The sequence below is a fragment of the Vidua chalybeata genome, chromosome 11 (assembly GCF_026979565.1).
Source record: "Vidua chalybeata isolate OUT-0048 chromosome 11, bVidCha1 merged haplotype, whole genome shotgun sequence".
In the NCBI taxonomy this organism is placed as follows: Eukaryota; Metazoa; Chordata; class Aves; order Passeriformes; family Viduidae; genus Vidua; species Vidua chalybeata.
In genome coordinates, this window is record NC_071540.1 from 3,165,374 (window position 1) to 3,171,332 (window position 5,959).

Here is a 5,959-nt window from a genome sequence, read left to right on the forward strand (position 1 = left end):
CAAAGTCAGTAAAAAATGGATTGGATTATTCTTACCTGATTTATCACAGGATTGAAAACAGTGGCAACAGATATGTCATCACTGTGCTACGTGCTTTGCAAGACAGAAGTGGAGAAGATAAAATTCCAGGAGCTGAGTGGGCACTGCTGGGAAGCACTGGGAGAATGAGGCAGAGCTACTTCTGCTGGCTTGGCCACTGTCAAGCGTTTTCAAAAACTTGATAAAGGAATTGATTGTCTTCCATTCACATTAGTACATAAACCAGAAGAGTTTGATCTCAGAAGGATCAAGGGATGAGACTCACAGAATCACAGAATATTCTGAGTTGGAAGGGACCCACAAGGAACATGGAATGCAGCTCTGAAGAAACAGGCCCACATGGGGATTGTACCTTGGGTTCAGCACTGTGCTGTTTCAGTTCAGAGCCTTCCTCCAGCTGGAGGACAGATGAGTCCCTGCATATTTAACACTACACCTGACCTGGGAGCACCTTTACAAAACACGTATCCAAAACCATGCAGACAAGGTTCATTAGCCACACTCCATCAGCTCTGAAAGCACAAGCCCTGATGCAGCTGTCAGCCCCAGGACAGGGGCTGGTGGCCCCAGGGGAGGCCACCTTTGCCTGGTGAGCTGCTGTGGTGGGCTGGGGAGCCCAGGACAGAGCCACTGCCACAGCCCAGCTCCAAACAAGTTAATGCTGTGAGAGGAACGTGCTGAAGAGCTCAAGCTAAACAAAATAACTCATCTTCAAAGGAAAGGCAGCAAATGAACAACCAACCAGCCCCCAATAGACATGCTGTCCCACACTTCACATTTGGAGGCCTTTGTCAGGGTATTTCTTACGTTTCACTTACTGTTAAACCTTGGGAAAAAATCATTTGGTTTCCAGCCCCTTTGTACCAAGAACCAAATCCAAAATTGCTACAGTTATTCACCTGCTGAGGAGTTCTATGAGAAAGAAAAATGAAGGGTAAACTTTGCTTAGAATTTGTCTTTTCCTAAAGCTTGAGAGTTCAGAGAGTTGTGTGCTGTCTCCACTTCCAGCTGTGAGCACAGGCAAACCAAACCCTGGTTTTTAAAGCTCCTGTCCTTGGTCCTTGACACCTCTCACCAGTGCTCTATCTTCAGTGAGAAACTTCTGCACTTGGAAAATGGAAAAAGAAAATCCAAGAAGATTAGAAAGTGAGTAAGAAGATGCTGAGAGGCCAAAACCAAATTTGTCTTAAAGTCCTACAGTAAGACACAGGGATAGAAGGGAGGGAGATCCAGAGGGCATCATAAAGCAGGGAGGACGTAGAATGAAAGGGAATAAAATGAAAACCTCAGCCTCAGTGACCATTTAACCCCTGCAGCCAAGAACACAAGAGCCAGCACCTGAAGAGGGAAGAAGAGCTCACTGAGCTGTTTGCTGGGGTGACAGACTGACAAAGGAGAGCACACGAGGTGTGCAGCCTGCAAGGCTCAGGTTCAGACAGCTATTGGTACTGGATTTAAATCCTAGCACTTGCCTGGGAGACTAAAACTCAACTTCTGGCCAAGTCCAAAAATCTTTAATAAGCAAAAGCAGTTTTTCCTCTCAGAGAAGGGTCTGATTGAAAAGTACCAAATTCCCTTCAGGCTTCTCAAGTGTGCCCCTTGGGTTTTTTTAAGAGCTATCTACTGTACTGCATAGGCTGTCAAAATACCTGCTAACACTCAGGTACCATTTGTGACTCTATTTCCATCTCATGGGTTATTCTTATTTCAGCCTCACATCAGGGTATGATGGTATGGTTTGAAACATTAATGCTTCTGCCACTGCAGCTGAAAGAGCATTTCATGGCAATACAAAACAAAACCAAAGCAAAGTCTTTCTGCTAGGCTAGAAAGTAGGATCCCTCTGCATCAAGCTGGGTCCTTCCATCCTTCATGGCTACCGCTAAACCTGGGATCATCATGAAGTCTGTCCAATTCCCTTCAATACAGATGAATATTTCCAAGTCTGCGAAACACAGTCAACACAAAATAACTCAGCCTTCACCTTCTGAAAAAAAGCAGGACAGAGCCAGCAGTAGCTCAAAGATAAGGAGAAGCATCAGCAAAACAAGCACTGGCCTCAGAAAAGGGAGAGGCCGTACTTCAGAAATCATTTCTTTTAACCACCCTAACAGTCATACACTTCAGGGCTTCTTTTTTTTTTTAGTTGGGATATATGCATACATACGTACCAAAGGCAGCTGTATACAACAGTGAATTTCCTAGAACCAAGATTTCACATGTATTATTTAAAAAGTGATATCCCTTCGACCAGCTCCAGCTACCAGAAAAAGCAGATGATAAAAAAACAGAAATACAAAACCAAACCAAGCCAAACTATACCCTCCCCCAGCACATTCATGTCCACACATGGAGTCATGGGTTGACACCTAAGAATCTGAGTCAAACTAAGATTGTGGGAGTAGAGTTTAGGAATCCTTATGCTTAGGTGTTAAGAGTGACACTCAGAAACCCACAGGCTCTGGGCACACCAAATTTTATTAAAAATTAAGAGATCCAAAGCAAGGCAAAGCACAATGATGCCCAGCATCTTTCTTGCTCAGTATCTTGCTCAGTCCAGGAAGCAGCAGTAGGCACTGACAAACACGATGCCACACCTGAATCATATGCCTGCACACACACTATGGTAAAATGTTGTAACTAAATTAATATCTACAACCCAAATTAAAAACAAACAAAAAAGCCAAAAAGGAGAGAACAGAAATAGAGAACAAGTATCCTTAAGGGATGTTGCAGGGTAATACACAAGCTGAAAAGTAACAGAATTTCTAACAGAAATATTCCCTGCTTTAGCAGCAGTACAGAAAATATTAAGGGAATCACTCTTCCCCTTTATTCCCCTTTATGCATTCTTTTTAAACCAGCAGGTATTCTCTATTCAGAGGGTTTTTTTGGAAGGGGCTTTTTTAGAAGGGTTGTTTGGGTTTTTTTTTTTTTTTTTTGGCTTGCTTGGACAGGGGAATTTTTTATCTTGCATCAACCAAACACTTAAAACACTTTGTTTCCAGTCTACAAAAATCTTTAAAGAGTGCAGAAAAACATTTAACAAGAATTTTAACAAGTTTACTAGCTGATTAACTTAAGGTTGTATAGTCTTTAAAGTGTTGTATTCCCACTTTTTTCTAATTTTAAGAAGTTCTGAAGACAAGAAGGCAGTTTCTATGAACCAGAACTGAGGTGCCTTCGAGGATGGTTGATTCCCTGTTTAGCACTCACGAGAGATGGCAGAAGGGCAGACACACACCAAGGCAGGCTTTGTGATTTATGCAGGTATTGACACTGCAGGGCACTGCAGTGCACCTCTTTGTGCTCACAGTGCAAACACAGAGATTTCTTCTGTAAAATTCACAGTGAATTTGTGGCTCTTGCCTTCCAGGGGGTGAGCTAGGAGAGAAAACTGCCCTGCAGCATAGAGAAATCAGTGCTTACAACGAGCACCAGGCTTGTATTTCTCATCAATGCAAAACTGTATAGTCCAGTAATGAGGGATGTGAATTCTTCTGCATGGTTCAACGTCAAACTTTCATTAACTTGGACTCTTTTTTTAAGTTTTTAGAAGTTAAACCTTCTCAGTATAATTTTCACAGAGTTACCAAATGAATCAATACACAAAATATGTAAGATACACGTAAGAAATAATGTGAAGTTAGACATCTTAGCTGTTCAGGGTTGCTCCCAAAATATAGCAGTGCTCTGAAGTACATATTTCAATTTTATGAGCCTTATGATGGCGATGGTTTAAGGCATGGCATGATGAGCATTATTTCATTATAGAAATATTTTTCTGTAACAGAAATAAATACACATTTATAAGGTCCTTCATATCTACACAATATAAACCTTTAATTTTTCTCCTAACTATACTAAACTACCTTACACATAAAAGGCTATGGATTTAAAATTATCTTCAGACAAAAAAAAAAAAAAAAAAACCAACCTGTAGCCTTTGATGGAAACAACTGGCAGTGCAATGACTACAGTATATGGCCTTGCAAAACTGGAATGTACCCAAAATGTTTACAAATGCTAGGAAAGCAAGATCTCTTTCAAAACTACATTTTCTTTGATGAAATGAGTTCTGATCACAGAAGAACCTGGAAAAAAAATTACTGTGCAATATTTATTTAATGCAACTACAACTCTTGTTATGCATTTTGCCACAAGCCCTTCCTGCTATTAATGCCCCTAAGAGTTTGAATCTTCTAACTCTGGAATGCACAGTATGAAACCATTTTGCAATAGAAGAGGAAAAAAGAAATCACTTCTATTTAGTCTTTCTGTATTACATTTTAGTAAGCCAAAGTCCTATTCCTTGTTTTTTCCAAGGCACTCCCCCAAAGAGAGTCCTAATCAAAGATCCAGGGCAAAATATAGCCCATTTAAAGGAAAAAAAATCTTTGACACTTTGATGTAAACCGTTCACTGCAAAAGTCTGTTTGCCTGTACAGCCAGGAAACTCCTGTGAGCAGCAGAACTCAGGCCCACAGATGCCAAATTTCAGAAGTTCAGTTAATAACTCTGGACAACTTGAATTCCTGCAAGAACAAACGGGTTTTGGAGCACTTGGATGTTTACAGAGTAGCAGCATCAACTTCCTGGTTATCTCCTTTATAGAGCATTTTTGTGTGTCACTGGTCAGAGGGGAAGTGAAGCAGAGCTCTTGTTAGAGTCAGGAGAGTCTGGCCACCACCCCAGCCATCACAACAGGACCAAGCCATCACACAGCAGAGTTCTGTCATTCTGCAGGGACTCCTCGTTAAGCAATGCCACCTTCTTACAGGTAAATAACTTGCTTACTTTTAATTACACTCTAAAAAACAAAAAGGCACCACTTTACATTTAAGTGTGTACAATCTACACAGGGTCAGCTTTAAAAATGGCACTGATCAGTTCTTCATAGAAAAAAAACAAAAATAAAAAAGCAAACACTCTCTAAAAATAAAAGATAAATAAAACCACTGGCTTATACATCTGCACTTAGGTAGCAGATTTACAAGCAAACGTGTAAGACAGATTTTATTTCAAAATAAACCAGAAATCTGATCCTGACCAAGTGTTCAGTGCTTCCCAGTGCAGCCCCAAGGAGCTGTAAAGCCTCAGTGTCCTTCAGGCACACTCAGAGTGGTACCAGCATACTCAGAGAGTCCCTGGAAACACAAGGGAGGAGCAGACACAGGGTAGAAAAGGAGGAAACAATTCTGCAACACTCCCAACATCACCATGAAGAAAATGCAACATATGACAGTGCAAAAAAGAAATATTGCTGCAACTAAGATTCAATGCACTCCACTTATACTGAACACTGCTACACTCATTACAGAGCTTTAGTAGCTAAGACACACCTGGTTTCATTCTGGGTATTCTATACAGAAACTTTGGATTTAGTGGATGCTTTAAGGTACCTATGGCCATCAAAACATTTCTGAAGTGAGCAGTTTCTATAAAAGAGGAAGCTATAAGGGATTTTAATTCTTCCTAAGCATGTTTAATTAAAATTATTACATTTTAATTAAATTATTATGCCTAAAAAGACAATGTTATTTGTAGCTTAGTACTCAGAGTTACAATGACTGGTGTCTGCCCCAGGTTCCAACAGAGTTCTCTAGTTCAGTAAGACCACTGAAAGGCAAAGAAACACTGAATGCAGAGTAGAAGTACAAAAGAAATACCAGAGGATGGAGATGCCTCCAAACTGCACTGACACATTCCTGTTCTCCTAGCCCCTCACATCACATACTGGCCTACTTCTGCCCCACTGCAGTTTCAGGAATAGCAACAGTGATATAAACTTGTCCCATTTAGCCTTGTACTGCACTCACTGTGGCATTAAAGCACACTCATCTTTAGAGAGAAAGTTGGGAGCACAGACATACCACCTATCATCGAAGCACACTGCCACAAAAACAATGAAGCTACAAAA